Source organism: Anabrus simplex, chromosome 6, assembly GCF_040414725.1.
Source record: "Anabrus simplex isolate iqAnaSimp1 chromosome 6, ASM4041472v1, whole genome shotgun sequence".
Lineage (NCBI taxonomy): Eukaryota > Metazoa > Arthropoda > Insecta > Orthoptera > Tettigoniidae > Anabrus > Anabrus simplex.
Genome location: NC_090270.1, coordinates 287,124,742 through 287,151,953, shown reverse-complemented (window position 1 = coordinate 287,151,953; position 27,212 = coordinate 287,124,742).

Genomic DNA, 27,212 nt, shown 5'->3' with positions numbered 1-27,212 from the left:
TTTCCTTGAACTCGTGAATATAACTATTAAGTATCATCAGATAATAATAATTGTTGAAGGGATTTATCGTGGACCGCAGAGGTAAGGAGGGTTCATATCCCCGTCAGAAAGTCGTAAAATTTAAGAAACGAGATTTCCACTTCCGGAGGTACACATGGCCCTGATATTCACTCAGCCTACACCAAAATGACTAACAGGTTAATTCCCGGGGGCCAAGGCGGCCGGGCGTAGAGCTAAACACTCTACCCCATCATGTGCCGAGGTAACAGATAGTGGAAGCCTTTACCTTCCACCCCTCCGAAGGCCTTTATGGCCTGTATGGAGATGACTTTGCTTTGCTTTGGTTTGCTTTGCTTTGCAGAGGCAAGGAAGGGCGTGGGCTGAATGGCTGAACAGGGGACCGCTGAGAGAAAAGATTACTCAAAGAATTTTATTTATTTTCTCTCCTAAAATCCAAATAGAGTATTTAATGATATAACAAGAACCATAAAAACATAGGAGTTGGAATATTACTTGAGAATAGTAACATATAACAATGAGCTCGTCAGCTCCAACAATACAGTGGACTAAGAAGACCTCAATTGGCACAAGTTTAATGGGAAGAACTCCCTGTTATTAAACTATATATCGAAGAGCATAATTGCTTCTAACATGTATATCATTATAGAGTCTAAGTTCTAATTATATAGAAGTTACCCTAATAAAGCGATACGTCGCTTGCTACCCTGTTAATTATACTGGTACCAAATCTGGTGACACTATTACATAGGGTTCATAAAACCATTTGCCCCATGGTAGACTTATCATATACAAAATTTCACGAACAGTTGGAGTACTGTTCCATCAGGAACCTAAATGTAGACAAGGTTACCAGCAAAACCACAATGAATTTACGGGGGCATATAACCCATCCTACTAGGTCTTAGGAGAGAAAATAAAATAGGTTAGAACAAATACGGGCCGTTAACAAAATGCAAGTAGACGAAATGCCAGCACTCCTTAAAGGAATATTCTGGAAAGGACAACAATCTAAGTGGGTTTGAGGACCAATGACAAAATGGCTAATCCCATGCTAAAAGGGTGATTAAAAGGGGGGCATTTAACGGCTGAGAATAACTTCCAAATTTAGAGTTTGAAAAAATTTCCTCACACAGCTCAAATGTAGAAGGGGAGAGTTCCGATGGTAATCATTCGTGCTCCCTTACACAAAATTAATTTCCCAGTTGCGAATATAAACCGATTCCGAAGACTGTACAGAAGGTCCTACATTACAGCGAAAAGTGAAAAGCTTACATGTTATATTTTAAAGAAAACCGCTGAAATCTTCCGCTCAGAATACACGCTAGCACAATCAACTACCGTATTCAGGTTTATTCTGGCGTTACCTGTTTGTTCAGGATCTTCTTTAACCATTCTCCCCATGCCTCCTGCCCACTCTAACCTCCGTCAAGTCGCGCACACAATCACCGAAGCAATATCAGACAAGATGGACATAATGTGCTCAGCTTAAATAGATCCCCAGGGTAAAGTTCTAGACTTTTTTTAGCATCCAGAGTGCTGATAGACTAAATGTCCATTCACTAACCTGATTTCTGATTGGTTAGAACATTTCATTACTGGCATGTGATAGGCAGATTACTTTAGAGGAGGAACCAGGTGTAGAGTTGACAACTTCGGCACATAAGGAAAACAATAATACGTAAGAAGGTTTACAGAGCCATCTAGCCATCGGAGAAACAAGTTTCTCAAAGCCTTAAAGGTTCTTAATCACTGTCAGAGTTGGCCAGAGTGGAGAAGGCACACAGTTTAAATAACCGGGAAGGGGTGTACCCCTCGTATAATAGTAATAATAATAATAATAATAATAATAATAATAATAATAATAATACCTTCTTGTATTTGAGTTGCCTTCTATACTATGGCCATCTCTAATAGCATCTAAGAACTTTTGAGATGTTCTAGAAGTTTTTCCTCCGATGGTTATATGGCTGTAACATATATTACAGTCTATAGAGTTAGTCACATGCTCTGATACTTCAAGTGTAGGACAGAAAGTTGCCGTGAGCTATTCTCGTGTATAACAACCGTAAGAGAGCCACATCCTGACAACCTGTAGCTATGATCCTCCTCGACCTTATTTTAAACTGAAATAGCAAATCTCCAACCTTGCCTACGTGACAAGAGCGACCACTGCTCCATTCAATAATTATCTCTTACAAGAGCACCTTCGCTCCACAAAATTATCTGGGAGGCTATTCTCCGAACATAACATTTTACCCTTCCAAAGGCACCATTCAGCCTTTACATTAATAAAAAGAGCGCCTTTGCTCTATAAATTTACACTTAGGAATCTATTTCCAAAACATTCCAGCCCTATCAAAGGCACAACCTACATTTTACAAAACAAAATTTCACTATCATAATTGCTCAACAGTCTGGTATCTTTAACATGAAAAATAATGACATTGATTGTAACAAGGGTAACACGTACCCATTCTACAAGGCCTTTGGAAAAAACAAAAGGCCCAAAAACCAGAATGGAAAGGAGGCGATCTCTTGCACTCCTAGAAATTTACATTAAATGCAAAGAAAAAACCTAGTTGGGCTTGTGGCCCGACGTTACAAAGGCTAAGCCTATACTACTGAGGTGACTAGATGGAGAGGATACTTAAGTTACCGAAATTTCAACACAGAAAAGGTTACAAAATCAGTCACCTCAAAAGCCAATTGAAAGGGAATTCAACAGGGTACCTCACTCTTTATTCCGTGATTTCGGTTAAGTTCTTTCGACTGATTTGAAATTAACACTTAAAGTTTGAAATTTACACTGGAGAAAAGAAAGTTACATTACTAAGACTGGAAACCTTCTCATCGAGCTAGTTTTCGAAGACTATCACATGATTATACTGACTCTGCCATTACCTTGAGCTGGTAGACCTCTCGAAGATGGACGAGGTGCCCCCGCCTCCTTTATAAACACACTCTAGACTGGAGTGATCACTAAGACAACTTGGACCCAAAAGTGATAGCTTTTATAACCGAGGAGAAAGTTCCAGAAAACTCTGGGCTAAGGTCCGACACATCCCCAATTCTGATTGGATAATTAAGTAAATACCAAAAATTTTGATTGGATGAAAAAATAAATATACAAAAAAAAAATTATTGACCAACATCTTAAGTTGACGGGAAGACATAGAAGTGTTGTAAACTTTAACACGCCATTAACAAAGTATCAAAAAAAATCAGTTTAGAAAACCGTAACGTGCAATATTACTATAGAATTTTAATAGTTCACCTTCACACCAGAGGGCATAAGATAAGTTTATAGTAGCGACATCTGTTGAGAAATGTTCAAACTTTTTGCACTAGTTGTTGCGAGTTTTATATTTCAGACTAGCTGATGTATCCGTGCTTCACTACGGGATTCTCAGAAAGACTGATTTGGTGGTTTTCCTAACTGAATTCAACATAGGTCATTACAAAAACATCAGTAGGAATATAGCCATTGAAAGCAATGTTATCATATAAAATACTAGATCAAATGAAAAACCACACACTTTTTCACTTTCAACGAACTATTCGTTGAAAGTGAGTTTAGGAGAAGGCCTGAAATGTAATTCTCAAATACGTTATTTATGCTATTAGTGGTCGTATCGATAAATACTACATAACTAACGTAACTTTAGTTATGTCGTAAGTTAGTAGTAGTTATGTAAGCAGTTATTAAATTTCCGATCACTCGTGATGCGTGTACATACTAGTGTCGTGCAAAATAAGCTCCATGCTCGGTTCATATTTGGCGAGTATGGCTATGACCTAACCTCACTTCTCAGAGGCGAGGCGAGGTATTTTCGTTCGAACTTGCCCCTTCATACTCGGCTTCTTCACGCGCTGTCTCAGGCACAGGTAGAAGTGCTCGCTTCCCCTCGTTCTTGTTTAGCCGTACTCTGCTGTTTGTCTCGCGCACATTTATCTATCGAAACATTCGCTTGTAACTCGTATTTTTAGACTGTGATTCTACAATATACTGAACTCGGGCGGCCGCGTATATATAGGTAAGCAATACTGGAAAATAATGTAGTAAATATCGCTCCTGTCGGAGAAATGGTTCCTCATGGCTAGCATAGTTTACTGCTATTATACGGAAACTAAATACACGTTCCCGGTCTAGAAAGCCAAGAATAACGGCCGAGAGGATTCGTCGTGCTGACCACACGACACCTCGTAATCTGCAGGCCTTCGGGCTGAGCAGCGGTCGCTTGGTCGGCCAAGGCCCTTCAAGGGCTGTAGTGCCATGGGGTTTGGTTTGGAAATATACGTTATTAATGCATAAGCTATATATTTCACTACTAACTATACCAAAGATATATTATATCAAATGTTCAAGTTAAGGCATTATAACACATAAAGTTGAATATAAACCTCAAAAGTAACTTAAAAATTCCTGTTTTTTCAAGGTTTTCTATGGCTAGTGCACAAACCCTAGGTACGAACTGGGAATTAATTGCAAACTAATTATTTATTCTTCTGATTGTTATGAATTAATAACAAGCCATTAACTTGGTCTGGGTCTAGTTGAGTCCTATGACTCGCTAAAAGCATTCTAGCTTTACTAAAGTCTCTTTCGCTACGTTCACTGCTTGCTGGGATGCACATCGTACGTCTGACAATTATTGACAGAGTAGGCAGACTGGTTTCGTGTTCTTTCCACCATCGCAGTAGGTCGTCACCATCTTCACCAGCATTCATATTGCAGTACATCCCTACTTCGTCGCCAGCAGATGAGCTGTCGCTTGTACATTCACTGAATTTGTTCTTTTTCTTCGGAGGTTCTTGTGGGCTGGTCGATGCACGCACAATGCGACGTGAAGTATCTACAGAGAGAGAAATATAAAATTAGAAATAAACAAAATTAACGAGATGTTTGATGGACGTTGTAATACGATCACTTACGTAATTACACACAGCACATTATATTACGAACCTGATATATCAGATGTTATACAGATACGTCTGACTTCGTCCATTACGCCCTTCCTTTCATCTTCTTCTAACATTTTCAGGTGGCGAAACGGAGGCCATAGAATGTGGCTGTTTGGTGTACAGTTGAGACCTGTACCTTTTTACTTAATATCTTGTGAGCTCTGATTTTTATTTTACGGATTTCCTGAAAGTAAAATCAAGGAAGGTTCAAGATAATATTAATGTAAATACTATATGCATATTACTTACGTGACAAAAATGAAGAAGTCAATCATTACCAAATACCTCACACTCTGATTCACTGAATGAGCAGTGCTGGCGCAGTTGATGGAACCACAAGAGTACTAAGTGAATTGTTGGTGCTGTGTCTGCTGCAACCTCGTAACTGAAGCCATCTAAATTTTGGAAGGCATTATGATTTCGCAACAGCGCAACAATTTGATCATACTGCTTAAAAACAGACTGTATCATCGTATAGAGACTATTCCACCTCGTCATTACTTCTTGCTGTACAGTCATTTGAAGCTGGGCAGCAAGGCCGTTTTTTTTTTTTCGGATACCTCACTACTGCCTTTGTGGCGTTTATTGTGTTTGCAGATAGTGGAGCATCTTCTACAAGAAATCTCGTTTCGTCGAATACGTGCGCAAGTGCTGTATTTATACAGTGAGCAGCACAAGGCACACGTCTATGTTCTTCGAAAGCTTTCTTTATGTTTGAACCCTGATCTGTTACAAAAAAACATGTCTTCACAATCACACTGAGAAATGTTTAACTCGGACATTCTTTTGTGAACTTCCTCAATTATACTTGTACTTGTTTTCTTTGTATTTGGAAATTTTATACTAAAAAGCACATTACTGATCAGCTTCCACTCTCTGTCTATATGCTGAGTGGTCAGCGTCAGATAATGATTTTGGTTGTATTGGTCAGTCCACATATCAACAGTAGCCGAGCGACATTTGTCGTGAATAGCAGAAATAATCAGCGGCATTATTTCGCTTCATATTTCACTGCCTTCGCTTGGACGTTTCTACTGTTGGTGGAAGGATGCGGTAACACATCAACAATATTTACTTTTCCAAAATTAGCACCGATATTAATCGGTTCTTGCCTTAATTCTTTAAAGCCTTCTCCGGCAACAGTGTAAAATTGTCGGAAATCTTTGGCACATATGGAAACACACGCGTTAGTTATAGTTTGCTTTGTAATGCCGAGCAATACTTGTCGAGTGTTTTTAAATGAGTTGTACAGGATTTATATGTTAACAGTGCATTGCAAATTTCACAGGAAACATACCCTGTCTAATGACTATCTGCAGTGACCACAAGCAGGAACTTCTTCCAAACATCAGAATTGAACTCATCTCCCTTGATTAGTTCATATTCACTGCTTTGAATTTGAGCCATAACGCTGTCCGTCCATTCACATGGCATTGTGAACTTCAGCTCAAATCTAACGGGTAACTCAACCATTCCTTCACCCTTTTATACCTCCGAATTCCCGAGCTTTGCTCTATGTAAACAAGGGATTTCCTATATCTGAAAAAACCGCATTGCTTGCAACGTCAGTAAAACAAGCAAGGCTATCCTCTCTAGTCAGCAAGCTTCGCTTCGAGTATGCCCTGTAGAACGAATTGGAGCATACTCGGACAGTTTAGCTTACACGCTCCACTCATGCGTGATACTGGTTGCATATGCAGCAAGGCACATGAGGTTCTGTCTTGGTTACCTGTCTCAAGTTTGAACAATGCACGATACTAGTACATACAGACAGACAGAAATTACGGAAAAGTAAAAAAAATGCATTTCCTTTTTACTGTCGACATGACAGATACAGAAATACCATTCTTTTCAAATTCTGAGCAATGTACAGAAAAAACTCTCCAAAGCGCTTAATTTAAATGCACGGTATAAACACAACAGTTACAACTGAGAGGAAACACGTGAAACACACAATCAATTCCTTTCATCCCGTTTACCATCACACCATTGTCTGCTGTCAATCTCACAATCCCGTAACTTATTTTTTATTCTGTACATTATAACCTCATCTGCTGAAAGTTTTATCCGTGATCTCTTATCTGTGACCTCTTACCATTTATATACATACGAAAACATAAGGATCCAATAACACTGCCCCACTTCATCGTTACAGGATCAAATAACACTTCACCTATTCTAATTCTCGGAGTTATACTTTATAGAAATGTAGCCACCCACTGAACCACTCTTTGTCTAGGCCAAGTGTCTTCACTTTCGTCAGTAATCTGCCATGGTCTACCGCACCAAGAGCTCTGGATAAGTCAATAGCGATGCAGTCCATTTTACGTCCTGAACCTGCTATAAATTGCTTTAACCCTACACTGGAATAACTTCTCCGAAACCCTCTGCAAATTTTATAAAATATGCCAGTTCCCCAAAATTTGTAAAAAATATTTACTGTACCGTAAACTTACTTTGCACCATCTTTGTAAAACTTTTTATGGTTCTCAAGTGGCGTTTATAAGAATCGAATCATTTAGTTCTGCGCTTACAGCATACGTATACAGTATTTTAGTCCCTCAAACGCCACTGGAGATTTCCAAAGATGGTGCACAGTTATCCCTCCCCCCTAAGGTGCAAAATGACCCCGGTTTACGGGGGTACCCGTAAATATGGAAAACAAAATATGTTTTGGAGTAAATATCTGACAAAATTAAAACTGTAGCTGACCAGCCCTGATCATTACTTGGAGATCCAGATTCTCTCTATAACAGTTCTTGTAACGTTACTATAGAAGAAAATTCTCTGAACTTCTCTTTCAACTGTCGTGTTCACTTTCAGCTCTCTCATTGATAATATAGAGCATTTCTTTACACGGATGTGACATGAGGGTAGTGGTTCTGTGGGAATACCGTACAATTCGTACCACCGACATTCCCTACTACTTTACCTGTAAAGTGTCAACTAATGATTTCAGTACACCAGATGAGTTATGGCCGTATTAATATCTTAAATGTTAAAATTGTGATTTATACGATAAAATGTCCTGTACACCATGCGGGTATAGTGCGTGCGTTGGGGAAACCATTTGGTGTTCATTGTAGCCGAATCTTGTGGAAGCCTCAGTGATGTTATAACGGCTAATGTCACTGATGCCAGATTTTGCATGGTAACAGTATTGGTCCATATCGGTTAAGTTTCGAATAGTTTACTTCCCGCACTGAGTATCTCGGACGGTAGAGCGCCTGTCATCTTACCCCAAGTTGGCAGGTTCTAACTTGTCTCAGTCCGCTGGTATTTGAAAGTTCTCAGATAAGTCAGCCTCGTGTCGGTAGAGTTAACAGCACTTGTAATAAATTCTGCGGAAGAAAATTCTGGCACCTCGGGGTCACCGAAAACATACGAATAGTTAGTGGGACTTAAGACAATAACATTATATATTAATAGTTTACTTGTTGAGGAACGTTAAAGTAGCTGCTTACGACGAGCTGAACATGGATGGATGGAACCTGCATTTAAAAAATTGTAATTAATACCTGCATGCCAAGTACTTTGCTCAGTTAATCCTCGATAATAATAAATAATTTCGTATGGCTATTTCTAGCCGAGTGCAGCCCTTGTAAGGCAGACCCTCCGATGAGGGTGGGCGGCATCTGCCGTGTGTAGGTAACTGCGTGTTATTGTGCTGGAGGATAGTGTTATGTGTGGTGTGTGAGTTGCAGGGATGTTGGGGACAGCACAAACACCCAGCCCCCGGGCCATTGGAATTAACCAATGAAGGTTAAAATCCACAACCCGGCCGGGAATCGAACCCGGGACCCTCTGAACCGAAGGCCAGTACGCTGACCATTCAGCCAACGAGTCGGGCAATGTAAACTCGTGTCCTCATCCCGAGGTGGTGCAGCTCTTTTCAGACACACCCCCATTGGAGGTGAGCTGCATGTATCATTTGGACCACATACCAGCCCTCCTGCCAGTTTTAAATTTCTGGCAGTACCGGGAATCGAACCCAGGCCTCCGAGGACGGCAGCTAATAACACTAACCGTTACGCTACGAAGGCGACAATAAATACGGAAAACATAACAGCAAATATGGTAACTTTTCTGATTCCCATCATAATTTATCCAGGCTTTGGACTGGCAAAGTGTTTATAAATAGCTTATAAACGTTTTAGCTTGTTTCAAATCAGCTCGGCATTTTTTCGTTCCTTCTATTTTTTGTTTTTATTCATTTTGGTGGGGTTTTGGTGTTATTTATGCAAGCAAAGAATAACTACGTCCTGGGATGTTTCGTTCGAAGTTCTGCGAATATAAGAGAGCTCTCAAGCAGGATCACAGGTTTCCCTATTCTTCATACCGCTTTATTATTCTGGCGCTTGCATCCGGGAGATAGTAGGTTCGAATTCCACTATCGGCAGCCCTGAAGATGGTTTCCCGTGGTTTCCCATTTTCACACCAGGCAAATGCTGGGGCTGTACCTTAATTAAGGCCACGGCCGCTTCCTTCCAACTCCTAGGCCTTTCCTATCCCATCGTCGCCATTAGACCAATCTGTGTCGGTGCGACGTAAAGCCCTTAGCAAAAAAAAAATATATTATTCTGGCAAGCCGTTCTTCGTACTTGACGTATTTCTTTGAACTTTGACTTCGCACTTCATACTTTACAAAGGCGCAGTTGGTTTTGTCTCCTTCTCCTTTCAAACACATCAACACGTTTTTGATTCTACGGTTTGTCCTTCCTAAAATCGTGTAAAGGGATTTTTCCAGCCCTCGACAGAATTCAATCGTCATCAATATTGCTATTGGAAAGTTCTGTTTCTTCAGCCAGTTCTCAGCAGAGTAATCTTATTTTGGCAGATTGAATCCCTATCCAGCCATTTCGCACTCCCTCTGGTTTTAAAGAGGCGGATGTGGAGACGGATATCCTCGTCTTCACGTTACTCTGTTCAGAGTTCTATTTATTGTGCTTCGCAAAAAAGACCTTTTTTTCATATGAGGAAAGCATCCGATTACCTGGGCTGAAGGTAGTGTCGACTCGCAGCCATGGCTGCCATTTCATAATCGAAGTTCGCCGTTTCTGGATTCCACACCGGAACACCTTGACGGATTAACTCAAACAATCGAAAGCACGTTTCTTTCTTCTTGATGGGTAATAGCGCAAAAACAACGGAGCTGACGTTAATTTTTTCATCCGCACTCCCAAAATCCACACGAATGCTGTATGTCCGTGTAGACTGTTTACTAGGACACTTATATGTATCATCCGTGAAAGAGTTTTTAAAGCATTTCAAACAGATTTTGCCGTTGTCACCACTGTAAACTCTAATTCTGTCCTCTTCTCTATCGTCCACCAGCAGAAAATAATTTCCGTCAGCCATCTTTGCAGTTGTTCGAGTCTCTGGTGTTCGCTCGTCTGTCAGCTGGAAGTGGGACTCCGTTACTCCATAGGTCCGAGGTTTCCGTAAAACGTTCCAAGCTCAGTAAATTCTGTGAAGAAGGATGTTACCATTACTTACACATAGTCCCTGTGAGAATCTGTCCACTAACGTGTTAGAGACCACCGGTGGATTGTATAGTCCTAGCCGCCAGAGCACAAGGAAGGCCAATACTAGGTGAAAAATATTTTGAGTTAGGTCGTGAACGTAACTTACTCACGATATAGTTTTGCCCCGTTCCCTATTCCAATTTATCATATGGGCAAAGTAAGGCGGTATTTTTGTAGATAATGAAACAAAATAAGGAAATCCATAACCAATGTCTTGAGAAATTGTCTTAGTTTTCTGAGTATGTATGTTCAGTTCACATCCCGAAGGCTGGTTGGATTCTCAACAGCTCCACCATTATCTATATAAATAAAATTGTAGGGGTTCCGCTGTTTGTTTGTCTGTTTGTCTGTCTGTTTGTCTGTTCCACCATCACGTCGAAACGGCTAGATAGATCTCAACCAAACTTTATATTTAGAGTATACTTATCCCGGGGAAGGTTTCGACATGCATATCATTTTAAAATATTTGAATACACGGGGGGTTTATAGGAAAACCAGAATGGTTTTTCCACCATCACTTCGAAACGGCTGGATAGATCTCAACCAAACTTCATATTTAGAGTATACTCATACTGGGGAAGGTTTCAATATGCATATTATTTTAAAATCTTTGAATAGACGGGGGTTTATAGGAAAACCATTCTGGTTTTCCTCCATTTTCTCTTATACTATTGATTTTCTGTAAACTTCGTTTACCGTACGTGAAACGTTTCTTCATTATAAACAACTTTCGTCATGTTCATAATTTACCTTACTCTTCACATGACGGAGAAATTTACAATTTTCCGCTGGTATCATGCTCTGCATTGAGTGACCGACAGACCGACAACGAACCTACAGGTTACCATGGCAACGTCTCTGACTGCATGCCAGCAGGGAAGTAACGTATTGATATTTTCCTCATTATGCTTTTACATTCGTGGTTGTTCCTTGGGTAGAAGGCAAGAGAGGCGTCAATCGGCCTATCCGAAGGATATTGGCGGAATATCGTTGGATGTTATAACCGCCCTCGGATAGATTAAGTAATAACACCATCAGTCATCTTATTATTTGTTTACCTAGGAATCAGTGGACCTAAATTTCTCCTCTGTTACCGCTTTATTATATCCATAACTCACACTAGCATAATTTATTGAGGGGCATTTGATTTTCCAATACATTTACTTGGCATTTACATATTTGTCGTTATCCGGGTGTCCTCAGTTATAATCCATTTTCTATTACTTTAAACTTTCTTAACTGTATTATTTTCTTCCTTAAATACGCCGTATGTACGCGAGTGCTACAAAATACTGGATGTATTTCCACCAAGACTCATATTTAGAATATACACCTGCCCTTGATAGGTTTTAGAGCAAATATTGTTTCTAAATCCCTGAACTGACTGGTGGCTTATACGAAACCGAAACAGTGATTTTGCACTTCCACAAAATATACACAACCAAAGTTAATTTAAATCTACCTGCCTTGGTAGAAATTAATTTCTAAACCTTTTTTCTCATGTGCATCATTTCGATACGAGGATTAATAACGGAGATATCATTAACGGACCGTTTTTCTGTACAAGTCCCATCGGACTTAAATCACGAGCGGGTGCGTGTAAAGCGTACTCCTTACAACTTGAAAACTACTGAAGACATTCAAACCAAAATTTATATTTAGCATCCACCTGTCCAAAGGTAGGTTTTAAACCTAAATAACATTTCATGTTCCGGGATGGACTGGCGGTCTATAGGGAACCGAAATGGTGATTTTACTCTTCCACAAATATATACAGAACAAGACCAACCTGACTGGAAATCGACCAAACGTGATGGAATTCCACCTCTAAACCTTTTTTTCATGTGCATTTTTTCGTCAGGAGGATTAATAAGGGAGATATCATGAATAGTCAGTTTTGCAGGTTAAGTCCAGCGGACATAGCCCAAAAGGTGTTTTACATGGAGCAGATTCCTTATCAATATAAATCAAATCGTAACGACTGTGTACCTCTACACTGACTATTTTGGCGAAATTTTCGTACAGCTTTCCGTTTAAGGGGTAATAATGACCATCTCCATAATTTTTGGTTTAGTTTCCTGAAAGTCCTAATTTTTACCCGCCTCGCCCAAAATCCAGATTGCGGCATAATTTGCCAGAAGAAAAAGAAGATAATTGAAATTTGACAAAATTATACGTTTTAGTCTGTAACGAACGGAAAACATCCAAGATCATTAAATTTTTCACTTTTTATCCCCGAAGAATATCGAAATATGCAGGCAATTTTTATGATGGTGCAGACCTTCGGAAATTCCTATCACATAACAGATTGCACAATCTCCGTTCAATTTGGAATGATCTACAACCTTGGTCTTATGACTTTTTGCCGTATCTGTATACATTTTACGTTTGATTTTTCTCTATTAATCGATGTTAAGTCAATTTGGAATTTTCACAGCATAATTCATACTTTCGATTACTCATATGAAATACAGAATCATCAAACTCTTCACGAAAATTGGCCCACCCAGTAGCCATATGTGAGCCAAATGCTGTGTATGTAGATGTCACATAATTATCCGAAAAGTAATGTAATGTGAGATAATCTTACAAAAACGTTACCCTGTTCCACGTTTCTAACTCAATCTGACCCAAGAATAGATGACATATCATAGGACCAGCCATTTAGGCCACTAAATCCGGCGTGTCTTATGGTATAATCCTTTGTCGATATGACGTACGTTTAGTAGCAGTTAATCTGTAAATGAAGGTCTTCAATATTGTAAAAACGCATATACTTTCGTATGTCGATCTATATATATTCACTGATGTCGATTTGTAGCGATCGAGAAAGGGTGGGTCTGCTATTGTAATCAGCACTCCCCACACGCACTTTGACTGGCAGTATGAAAGGGTTCCTTCTCCAACTCCTGTGTAACTGTCATTAGTAAGGAAGGCCTACAATTGTAATGAATAGTTCCCTTCTCGATTTGACTTGCAGAAGGCAAGTGAGCATGCAGTTTTTTTATAACTCCCCTACCCGATTGTGTTTGGCAGTAGGCAAGGGTGCCCGCCATTATAAAGAAATGTCCTCATCTAAAATGTGACTGGCATTAGGCATAGTGGCCCGCTATTTTGATGGAAACTCACCAACTTGGTGTGACTGGCAGTAAGGTAGCTGGAAGTAGGAAAATGGACCTGGCATTATAATGATAACTGCACAACTCAACTTCGAGTGATAGTAGGGTAATTGCCTGCCATTATAATAAAAACTACTCAACTGTAATCTGTCTGGAAGTAGGAAAGGGGCTGCCATTTTAACGATACTCCCCAAATCGATTCTGTCCGCGTAGTAGGCAATGGGCCTGCAATTATAATATAAACTTCCCAACTCGATTGTGAATGGCAGTAGACAAGTAAGCCTGCCGTTATATCACAAATACATGACAAACTTTTTACATTGGAAACAACGTTCGGGGACCTCCCCATGCTCTTTCTCGGATAACGCTAAGAGACATGCAATTTTAAAACAATCTTATTTACTGCATGTACACTATTTACGTCGATATTCGAATACAATGTAGAATACCGTAGCGAAGCACGGGTACATTCGCTAGTCTGTCATAAATGGCCTAAGCATCACTGAAGAGGCGTACTAGGGAAATAAGCAGTGAGGTACTTCCCCATTGCTTTCTTCCCTGAGCCAGAAGTTGCTATTACATATTAGTCAGGCAGGCCCACTGAAATGCATGAATCAAGCGACGCTATGAGCAACATTTTCACACCATTCATAGCAGGGACTAGCTGCATAAGGAGTGGTATTACCAGCACCGCTTATGCCTCAGCCACTTTCATATTGTCAAGGACAAGAATAAGACTGAGGCAGATCAATGAAAGTAACAAAATTGGTCTAGCCCATATCAGAAGACATAGTGCTCTGTAAACACTAGGTGTCACTAACAAAGGCATAGTTTTCTGAGCATTAGTTCTTATGTGAATTTTGCTACGCGCTAGAACCACAACCCGACCATTAACTAATAATGGGATTGTAAATAAAAGTTACAAGTCTCTCCACATGTTAAGAAGGAATTCATCGCTCTGTTAATCACTAAAGACAGCAAACTTTACTAAACACTTATTTTCAATATGACAAATAATTTATGTGGCATAGAACTGCAGAGTTATGTTGTAGTGTTTGTTACAGAATCCAGTCTGTGTGCATGAGGCTTTCTAGTTTTTCCTTGCTTGTTTCCTTTGAACAATCAGGAACTGACGACACTGTGATAAGTGGTATCCTGCCTGGCGGGCTGACGTGATAATAATAATAATAATAATAATAATAATAATAATAATAATAATAATAATAATAATAATAACAATAATAACGTGTAGCCCTAACTGTGATGAATTATAATGATGAAGGCAGTGCACGAAATCCCATACATGAAATTAATTAATTACGCCCGTTACAAGCATGGGAAAAATATGTAAACAATACCATCATGACTTGGAAATTAGGTGGAAATTTCGGGGTGAGTTTCAAAGAAATCGGTCCAGTGGTTATGAAACTGTAGGATAGCACCACCAGACCTCATGACCAGGAAAGCGTCACCTAAAGAACCTATACATATCCCCCAACTCTGGACAGTAGACACACTTACTTTGTAAGTTTGGAAGGAAGAACCCGCGACGCGCATCTCCATGAAGAGGTTTTCTTTAACTCTCTCCTCAAAATAACTTGTGTTACGTATTTAGTTAGTTCGAGTTAAAATATTTAGTGGAATTGACATAGGATTCCTGAACTTCTGCAGACGAAAACAGCGAAGATATAGATAGCTTTCATTAAAGTACTGTGTATTTTGCAGTCGGTAAGGCGAAACATAATAAACGGGTTCAGATATGCTTTGGGTCCCATATCAAGTAGCCACCTGGCGATAGTCGGTAGCGAGGAAGGTTCTCACGGGCAGTTGATTTTCTCTGAGGAAACGGAGAAGTCGTATATACATTGGTCGTCCAGAATATTCTTTAATCATGTGTTTTATATCACAAAAAGTGTGGAATCCATGCAATTATAATAAATGTATAAGAAGATAATGTGTTCTCGAATCATGTGTGGCAGAATCTGAGACGAGCTGGCTAAAATGTAGCCAGGATACTGCATCTGCGGCATCATTAACAGGTCTATTTAATTTGAATATAATGTTGTAGCTCGAGATTATAAATGCTTGTTCCATTTAATTATTATGTTGCGTGTGTAGAAATTAAGTATATTGAGATGGTAAGGCGAAGTGTCTATTAGTTCATGTCAGTGCGCGAAACTCCTAAATGCGTTTGAAATTTCGATAAAGATAACGATAAAACAATCGCGGTGAGAGTGATGAATTTAAATATCAAATTAATAATAATAATAATAGTAATAAAATTTAATATTAATGTCAGGATAAATTTTAAATGATAAAATACGTCTTCGGCAGTAATGTCAAGTGATATTTGCTATTTATACCGACATCCAGTGAAGTCTGATAAAGTTTATATTTATTTTTAGGAAGCTTAAATTTCGTGACACCGTGTATTTGTAATACAGAAAATCACGGCATGTTATTTTGTTCTTGAGGTCAGAAAAACGTAAAGAAGTAAATTGTGAGATTTTTATAAAGATGTTTATCATGGAATTACGTATAGCCTACTTGAAAAGTTTCAAACAGGAAGAAATGGATTGTAAGAAAAATGAAATATTATGAGAATAGATAGGTAGATGTTAAAGGCAGAGTAAGCCTGTATTTTAAGAGTGATGTATAATGAACAAGAAGCTGAGGATGAGAGGCTCTGTTTGTCGACGTAGAAGAATTTTTGTGACAGACTGTGTGTCAAGAGGTAATATTTCTGAGACAGGTTGTATAAGATAAGGATGTCCTGTGAGCAATCCGGAACAGCTTTCTAATTTAGTAATGGTCAAAATCCAAGCGAGAGCGTTGTGACGCCTAAGTTAATTTCAAGTCGATATTTTTCGATGGTTATGATTTTATGATATCGTAGGTTTTGGCAATTAAGTCCAAGTATCGATTCTAAGTGGCACCAGCGAAGTGCATTTTTCTTGTGGTAGTCGACCTCATGAACAAAATACGTCCTGACACTCGGTCAAGGCAACCTTTGATTATCGTAAGCTGAGTTCTATCCTGTATTTTACGAGACGAAATTATTATCTGAATGGAGACATTGCGGGAGAGAAAACTGAGTGTTATTAGAATGATAGTCGAACTTGAGTAGATTGATGGAAAGTTACTTCACTGGACAGTTCATGGCAATACATGTTTGGAACGTTGAGATGGTAGGTCATTTGGAAGCCTCGCGCTTGATTTATGTGGTGGATCTCGTGGTGGTAATGGTTACTGTTTTAACGATATTACGTAAAATTAAATGAGAAATGACTTTATTTTTACGTAGCGAAATTCATTGCATATGGTGAGATTGTATCGAGGAATGGGTTAAACTATTCGGACGTGTTGTTAAATTTTAAATTTTACGCATTATTGTAAGAAATATACATAGTTATATTTCCAGATTCGAGTTCAGCTGTAGCGAGTTTCATTTTATTGTGTTAGGATTTCAATAAGTATTAAATTTAAATATCCGTGATTGTGTTGGAAGTTTCAATTTTGCGTGACAGTGTTAATGATGTGTAGACATCACAACATCGGGTCAACGATAGGTTTAGGATGTTGTGCATTTTATATGAATATATGGATGAGTAGACATCCGAACATCCGCTCAACGATAGATTTAGGATGCTATATGTATTATATAAACTTAAGGATGTGTAGACACTACGTAGGCTCGATGACAGAATTAGGTGTCGTCTGTATATAGTCAAGTCTTAGGTTAATTGTTTTTGCGAATAGGCTTGAGCGATGTTAGTGTCTGCAGTAGTGAATTTGAATGCGAAGTGTGTTAGCAGGTATTATTCAGGCCATGTTTCGGCACCTAGCCAGAAGGTGTTCCCATAATAGCGTCGCACCAATAGTGGCATGAACGTGAGGGTTGTCCCACATGGAAACCTAGCTAATGGAGATTGATTATTGTCGCTCAGCCACGCATGTTCAAGTTCGATGAACTTTCGTTTTTCTATTTTCTCTTTCTTTACTTAATGATTTAATGTTCGGATGTACGGTATCTTGTGATAGTGCCGTGTATTGACACTTGGCTGATTTATGTAGGATTTACGTTACGAACGCGGTTTCGATTCGTCTGCTATTAATAGAGGGGAATCGGGTAATATGGAATAGTCGGGCAATAAGGAATACCACAATATCTTGCATGTAAGGTACTCCTCTCAGGTGGAAACTCGTCGAATCACGGTAAATGTTCTCATGATGCTTTGTATTCAGTTTCGACATGCTCGTGAGTGAGGTTAGTGCGTGGAGCAAGAACATTTGTTGTTCATATTTGAAAAGCTTTTGCAGGTAATTCTTTTAAAGCTTGTATTAATTACCAAAACTGAGTTTAGTCCTGGGAAATCCAATGTTACATATTGCACAAGAGATGCGTATATTGCTACACCAGTGTAACTTCCTTGTTGTGCAAAGTTTAGGGCATGACGAGTTCTTTAATTCAAACATGGTATGTCGGGATATATGGAATACTGTTTTAGGTTCAAAGTAAAATGACGTTTAAAATTAATTAAAATTAATTGTATTAATCCTGGTATATTATAACATTTAATTACCTATAGATCTCAGTTTCTGCATCTGTGACTTTTGTCACTGAATTAACAAGTGACTGTAAAAAGAAAACTCTGAATAATTAGTGTATACAGATTACATTTAAGTTAATTACCAAGTTTATTCTTTCGATTTTTAAAATTTCTGTACGTCCACCTGTAAGAACGTTCCTTAAATATAACTGAATGAATTTATTGAAGTTGTATTTTAATTTACATATTATTTACCCTACTATTCCATATTAGCCGACTATTCCGTATTACCCACCAAGTGCAACTTTTTGAAAGAAATAATTTTGACGTGAAGACATTAACAATTTACAATTTAAAAATATTGAGAATCTTGGCTAATTATTTGAATTTTCAAACCATATTTATTTATATTTCATAACTGATTTCGGTAAGAAGTTATACTGCTAAAAGTAAATGGTATTCCATATTATACGACTCTCCTCTAATATTTTATTTCAATTTTTGTTCTTCCCCTTTATGTTAAGTGAGACGTTGGCCTACCGATTACTTGTAGTTTGGTTTAATGGGACAAGTGTAGGTAGACAGATTTTTAATGGTTGTCGTAGTTAGAGAAAAATGGAAAAGTTTCTGTCATTTGTTTTGTAGTATGGACTTGTACTGACGTGAAGACATTAAAAATTTACAATTTAAAAATATAGAGAATCTAGGCTAATTATTTGAATTTTCAAACCATATTTATTTATATTTCATAACTGATTTCGGTAAGAAGTTATACTGATAAAAGTAAATGGTATTCCATATTATACGACTCTCCTCTAATATTTTATTTCAATTTTCGTTCTTCCCCTTTATGTTAAGTGAGACGTTGGCCTACCGATTACTTGTAGTTTGGTTTAATTGGACAAGTGTAGGTAGACAGATTTTTAATGGTAGTCGTAGTTATAGAAAAATGGAAAAGTTTCTGTCATTTGTTTTGTAGTGTGGACTTGTAATTTAATAAACTTAACGACAATAATTTCATGACCTGGAAGTTGGTTCAGTAGAATATTTTCAAGTGACTTATCACTTTTCTTTAACTTCAGCGTTTAGCATTTCTTCTAAATGCATAATGAAGTAGTGTTTCCTGCATTTCGCAGTTTTGTTCCTTCAGGACGACGTAACGTAAGATCCCTTCGGATCAAGTTGTTGTTGGTTCCTTCTGAACATCTGTTTGGGGTGATGCACGTACCAGCATCGGGATGATTCTGTAACTTAAGGGTGTCACGAGATGACAAGAGAGGGTGAGATTTTATTTTTGGTTGTGCCAGTTGTTGTTAACTTGTAATGAACACCATGCTTTAATAGTAATATTTTGCAACCTATCCAAAGCAACTGATAGTCAATTTGGTCCATTCGGGGAATGTTTCAATATTCGATAGCATACCAGACTGGTGAATAACCTTAATTAAATATAAATCTGGAATTCTTCTTGTTGAAGGTCAGATTTTCCATAGATCGTCTGGATTAATTCTCAGTTATCATTTGGATAAATGGTGCCCGATTTGAAGGCTTTATTTTCATTTATAGTTTTGCTGTCAACGAGTTTTAGAATTTTTTCATTTTCTCAAGCAATGTTTACAATAATAAGATAACACTCCTGTTAAGTGTTGTGACTGCAAAGAAAAAAATTATTAAGTGATTTTCATCGTTGATTTTAATAAATAATTTTTCTTCGTGATTTGATGTTAACAACATTTTAGTAAGCAAATTTTTGCTCCTTATTTAAATTAGTTAGGCTCTCTTTTGAACCCCATCGTTTGGTTATTGTAGTGACAGAAATAAATCCGCTACGACCCTAAGATCAAAGAATTCAATATTGCTCTATTAAAGCAGCTGAGGCGGACGACCAACGATGGAACGATAAGTGTAAGTGTTCAATGTTCTTGCCAAGTCTTCACAATGCAAGTGTTTGAAACATATTTTACCTCGTTGATTTTTTTAATTGAATGAAAGAACAAACGATTTATTCTTTTGTTCATCGAGCGTTGACTAGAGACAACTTAATTGTTTATTACCATGACTTAATTGCCTTCTTTTAATGCCCAGAGGAGTACAGAACATGGCACTTTACTGTAGTTACCTTCTACACAGTTTTATTAGAAATCGTCTCTGATTGGTTGAACAATACCATGTAAACGTGGGTATTCATAGAACATCCATCGTAACCTTGTTAAATTGTTCTTCGGCTTGATGGCAGCACTGTCGTTCCATACCCGTCTACAGCAGAAATGGTGCCTGTACTTTCCCAGCTCAGGTAATCACCATGTTGACTGATGCATAAGTCACAGTATATCATACATTTCGTGTTACCTTCATTAATCGAGGACCGGAGTACGACGTTAGCTTAGTGGACTTCAAATAACATTAATTTTGATGTTTTATTACCGCATAACTCAATGTACAAACCTCTTTTAAAATTCTTGCACGCCGTCATGACAGAATTATTTGTAATTAAATATCCAATTTAAAATAAATAAATTTACCGCAGTAAGAAATACAATATTGTAAGCAACAGTCACTAAAATGATATGTAGAGACGGGAATTAGCCTATTTGCCTATTTTATTCCTGTGTTCAGAAACGTATGCTTTTAAGATATAAATCCGTTTTAGAGTCTTTTTAGCTATATTTCGTCGGTTTTATTGAGCCAAGAAATACATATTTCAGGAGTTTGTGCGTATTTGGAGTATAAATGCCTATTTGATGTCTTTTGAATGTATGTTAAAAAAAGCCGACTTTCTTCCATTCATTATATTGGAGCTAGTGTAGTCGTCAGAATGGTCTTTTTTCTGAATATCTGTTTACCCCACGAACAAAAATGGAAATTCTCATAAGTCACCAGAAATAGTTCTAGGGAAATTTCCATCAGGAGAAACAAGGAACAATTTGACCCCTCCAGTCTCCTAGGACATATGCGAGAACCAGTCAACACCGAACAATGTTGCACAACCCATATGCCCTGTACCTCCTTTGCGATGCGAACTGTTGTACGCTTGCGCTTTATGTTCAGGACGTGTTGTGATTTATTGTGAAGTGGAAGAAGAAAAGAAGAAGTGTGTTTGCGGCAATGGCCAAAGAAAAATCGTCGAAGTCCCACTGGTTCAAGCAGTAGATCACGGAGGATCCCAATTTCACTACGGATGGAAGGGTAGTCTGTCAAGCTTGCTGTAAGGAGGTAAGTTCGTTTTTTCCTTTTATCTTTTCTGTGATTGAGAACTATGATCCCATTTCATTGTAGCATATATAGGCCTATTAATTTATGTGTTGTGGCAAGTTGTTCTGTATTAGTTGTGAACCTTCAATAATTTATATTGCTAAAATGTAAATAATCATTAAGTTACTGAACGAGGAGTTAGAATGGCGGTGGTCGCTTGTCACAGAATGGATGAAAATTAAATCAGCATTTTGAACTGTGATTCATTTCCTGTAAAAATAGAGATTTACAACTGTAATGCTATTTTTAAAACTTCCTTTAAACAACCATGAATTCTATTACACTTCCGCTAAGCCTTCGCGAAACACAGTTTGAAGATCCAATGTAGCCCGGCTAGGACGATGCCACGACGTGTTTTACAAGCTTGCCAAGACTATCTTTACAAGACCAGGCCAGCGAAAAGACCGTTGGTCTGGATTGGTGAGGTCTGGTTAGTAACCGTTGTACTTGGTGGGGGACGGGGAGGTGCGGAGCAAAGGGAGTCTGATGGGCGTAATCTCCCAGGTTAACAAGCCTCTAGCATCCCGTCTAGAGTCTTGCTAAATTGTGACAAATAAGGTTACGGGCGCATATCACGATAATTCCAAATTATGTGGTTTTTAATTTTCAACGAGGGTGGCGGCCCTGTGGGCACACACAGTGCAGGATCTATTGCAGGCAACAGAAAATAGTCTTTATAACAGATGATCCGCCTGACCAAAGCCGGCGAATAGAAACAAATAAAATTTTCACAAGTCTGAGATTTATATTGCCTCCGTTTTCATTCTTCTATACAAGTAGGAATACTGCCAGGGCCAGCTTGGTGGGTCCTTGGCAAGCGTAAAGGACGGATCTCTCCTCTACGCTACTCCGGTATCGTTTCCCGTTTTTTAAATTATATTTTTCGGCCGGTAAACTCGACACAATACAACCAAATTATAACTGAAAATCCTTGAGGTCATATTTCCATGTAAATTACTAATTGCCTTGTTCGTACTTTACAGTTTTGTACTTCTAGAAACATCATCTCTAATCGTTTTCTTTTATGAAACAAATGCATGATATATACTAAGCATTATTGCCAATTAGCTCAACTGTAGAAATTTATGATATAGGGACAATGTAATTAATGTCAATTTTATTATTTTTCAGATCATATGTGAGGAAAGTACCACATAGATCAACTTAGAATTACTGCGATGCATCTGATACGAGTACAGAAATCTGTAACAACGCAGCCTTTCTACCAATCAACTTTGGGCATCAACCAACAACCATTTTCTTCAGACCTATGCACTGCAACGTTGGGAGCTAATATGTCCCTGCATAAACCGGAGCATCTTCAAATTTCAACAAGCTGCCGGGAGCAATCGCCAAGTTGGAGAAGAGTTGCATGCCCGTGGTGGAGTCATTTAGGATTATGGAAGGAGTCAGGGGAAGTTTTGATCGAACCTCTGGGAAGGCAGCCACTGTCAGCGAAATAAAACCAGATGAAGTGACTTCATTGAAGTGTTTTCCAATCACTTCATGTGATGTTGAGGTATCTTTCTCTCAGTACAAAAGTATTATGCATGAGAAGAGAACAAGATTGTTACCGGAAGACATTGAAACGTTGCTTGTAAATTCCTTTTATAGTAAACGAGTGTGTTATTACATTTTAAGTAACCTTTTCATGCCTATTTTGTTTCCTATTTTACAAGTTAATGCCTATTTAAATGCCTATTTTTGGCTAATTTAAGAGCCTATATGCCTGCCTATTTTCACTGTTTTCAGTGCCCATAAATTCTCGTCATTAGTGATAAGATTACGTTACTCGTTCAGAAATTCAAAGCTTGGGCGTGAACATCTCACTCTTGCATAATTTTATCACTTTAGTGGCTGTTGGGGGCAAAATGTTATTTCGTACCATGGCGAATTTATTAATTTAAAATTAAATAACTAACTATTCATAATTCTATTTCTTACCACGGAAGTCATCCATGTTTTTCGCTGTGTGTGTGTGTGTGTGTGTGTGTGTGTGTGTGTGTGTGTGTGTGTGTGTGTGTGTGTGTTGCTATGTAAAACATAAGAGATGGTTTACGTGGAGTTATGTGGTAATAAAACTTCGAAATTATTGTTATTTGAAGTCCACTAAGTCCACTAAGTTACCAGAGTCGTAAACAGTTTTGGATTAATGGAGGTACTGTCACTTCATGATATTCTGTATGTGGTACGGATTGACCTGTACATTAGCCAACATGGTAATTGCGTCTGCGAGTGCAGAGATGGGTACAATGTTGCAATCAGGTGCAAAAACAATATCAACAAAGTTAATTTGCTGCACTTTGACTAGACGTGTTTACATTGCTTCAACCAGTCTGAGAAGTCAGTGCAGAGAATTGTATTTCCTATTACAGTACGTTCGTTCAACCTCTCCTTACTTCCACGGCCATTCCTAACTGTAATTCTATCTAACCTGCACCTCCTTCTTAAGTTCTTTACTTCCCTGTTCGAGAGATCATGAATTATTATTAGGAATTATTAAGGAATTGGTGTGCAATACCGTGAGCACAATGAACCGTGCATCAATTCAAGTATTGACGTTCCTAAACACAGTGGGAATATTCTTCGATAACCTTCAGTTCAAACTTCGCCACACCAGCCCCGCTAATGACAGTGGATTCGTTCGTAAGTACAATCTATTCAAATTTAGCGGCATAAAACCTCTCCTTCGCGGCAAAAATATTCTTTGAACTCCTCTCGAAGTCTTTGTTTAAAAATTTGATTTATAAACTTATTTATAACGACACCATGTCACAGGCTTCATTGCATCAAGTTCAACGTATCATCTCCATCTTCAATCTTCTGATCGAATATTCCTCCTGGAGTGATTAACGCAAGGTTTTCTGATGGTGATGCGAGTCTCTTACTGATATCAGCAAATTTATTTCTTACAAAAAACTTCACCTCCCTCATACATTTCCTATATTGTGTTGTTGTTGTTCTTCTTCTTCCTCTTCTTCAGCACCTCGTCTCCTTTAAATGGTTTCGGCTTTTCCATTCGCTCATCTCCAGTACTTCACTTCTTGGGCTCTACGATAATAACTCCCTCATAGTTCTAGCTCTCCATCTTATTGTCGTTCTTTCCAGTGCTGGTTCACCTTTTACCGCCATCTCCTGGTCCTCTTTCCACATGTCTAAACAACCAGAGTTGGCTTCCTTATAATTTTTCTGAGTTTCGTGAACAACCGTCCAGCCTAGTCACACCTTGTCATCCTTCTTCTTTGTCTTCCAGCATTCAGAGCTACATAGCGTGGCTGGCCGAACCACTGTCTTGTAGATTTTACCTTTCATATCAATCTTTAGCTTTTTATCACAGAGAGAGTCCCTATTGCCCGTCACTTCTTCCAGTCATAATTTATTCTACTAATGAGGTGTTAGAGTACAGACAGGTCACCTGTAGTGTCATTATCTGAATCCCTGATTTTAGATACTGTTACCGATACTTCACAACTCAAACTGGAGTGTGACCCAGCATATCCTTTTCCACCTTCCACGTCATTGTCGCAACATAAGGAATAACCAAGGTGTTGATAAAAATCAAAAAACATGCTGTCAACAGCTGACTAGAGGAGTTGTCGGTCTCCGAGTGGCGCAACAACCAAACTAGGGTAGTGTCTGTAAACAATTCGCACCATATCTGTCGCGCGAAAGAAAAGTGTCACGGAATTTTAATTGCATTTAATTGCATCGTGGAGGAGTATCTTAAGTACTAAAGGAACAAGAAGATGAAGTTACTTTGGAAGTATTTATTTATCGTATTTAATTATGGAACAGAAAGGACTATCAAATGGCAGTGCTGATCCCATGCAGAAAGCAAAAACGTTCAACTCGGAGGATCGTACACTAAACAAATTAACCTTTCAGAACATGTCTGTCACCAGCAGTCAATTTGGAAGGCTTCTGAGTCATTTTTTTTCTCTTGTTTTCGATCTCTGAGACTCTTTCCCAAGGCCTTGGGCACCCTGCTCCAACATTCCTGCTTAACAGCGTCTGCGGGCTCCTCAGGCCACTCCAGGTTCGTCCTCGACTGCACGAGGTAGCACAGAATGGGCGATCATTTCTTCTTGGGCATCCTCTCCATTTCAATCACTATTACGTAATTTCTTCCCTCAGAAACCATCTTGGTCCAAGCGAAAGTCAATTCCATCTTGCTCCACTGAAACAGACAAAAAGCACAACAGAGAATGAGCTTTATTATTATTATTATTATTATTATTATTATTATTATTATTATTATTATTATTTGCTAGGGCTTTACGTCGCGCCGACACAGATAGGTCTTATGGCGACGATGGGATAGGAAAGGCCTAGGAGTTGGAAGGAAGCGGCCGTGGCCTTAATTAAGGTACAGCCCCAGCATTTGCCTGGTGTGGAAATGGGAAACCATGGAAAACCATCTTCAGGGCTGCCGATAGTGGATTCGAACCTACTATCTCCCGGATGCAAGCTCACAGCCGCGCGCCTCTACGCGCACAGCCACCTCGCCCGGTATTATTATTATTATTATTATTATTATTATTATTATTATTATTATTATTAATCTTGTTGTTGTTGTACCGGAGTCACACCTTCTTTGTGCATTTGAACTGAACGCTTCTTTGAAGGCCACCTGTGATGTAAACCCTGAACTGTGTATTGGAAGAAGTTTTGAACTTTAATCTTCAGATGTCTCTACTGTCGACTTAAGTGCCCTCTCTGGTGGGAGGACGGACAAGTAATTTTCTAAGGAATTTTTTATTTTCTAGGTTTTCAAAACTGAAGTGTTTGCAGATTGTTTTTTGGTGTGCTAAGGTTACTAACACTTCTATCACTTCCTTCTTTCTTAAATTACACTGTACAACAAACAAAATTACACTTTCCTTCACTTCGTGAGTCAATTCTCACTAATTTAGGGTCGAGAAAAATGAATTTCAAAACAAAGAAATATTAGCTCCAGTTTCTGTGATATTCAATACCTGGAAGTATTTTATTCTAACGGATCGAGAGAAAACGATACGTTTTAATTACATGTGCCAACAACATTGAAAGTCTATTTGAAATATTTGAAATGAAGGTAACATTCTAAGAGTTGTAAACTGATGGAAGAATACCTAGAAGGTGATTTGTGTCTGAAGAGATGCATGTGGTGGCTTCGTGAGATCGTTGTCTTTTTGCTTGCCTCTTATAAGCGAGTTCCGGAGCATCCCTACACAGATACCAGCAGTAATTCGCAAGCATTGTTTCATTCCTGCGGCCATGATATCTTTGTTCCATTACAGAAATATCCTAATGGAACCTTTCTCCGTGTTCATCACTGATAGATCCACAACTAGGAGGGAAAAAGTCTAGGTGGGAGTGGAGAAATTGGATTTTAAGAGATATGTTGCATCCGAGTTGATGGTATTTTTACAGAAGCACTGTCACCAACTAGTTATCATCTCTTGTGTTGCCTAAAAATCCATAAATAACTCCCTTGAAGGCTTTCCAAGCTTCCTTTCCTTTCCACTCCAAAACTCGTTCAAACGCAGGAGTCTTTAAAAGTCGACGAATTTGTGGCCCAACAAATATACCTCCCTTAACATTTGCATCACTTAATGTAGGAAATTTGTCTCTTAAGTACTTAGCTTGTCCTTCTTGGATCATACCTTTGGGAAAAGTTTTCACGAATTCGAGCTATATATGTAGGGGTGGAAGAAGAACATCTTTTTGGCCCACAAGAGGCTCAGCAACAACATTTTTCTCGCTTGAGTTAAGATTTCTTGTAGGCCAGTCTGCTTTAATAT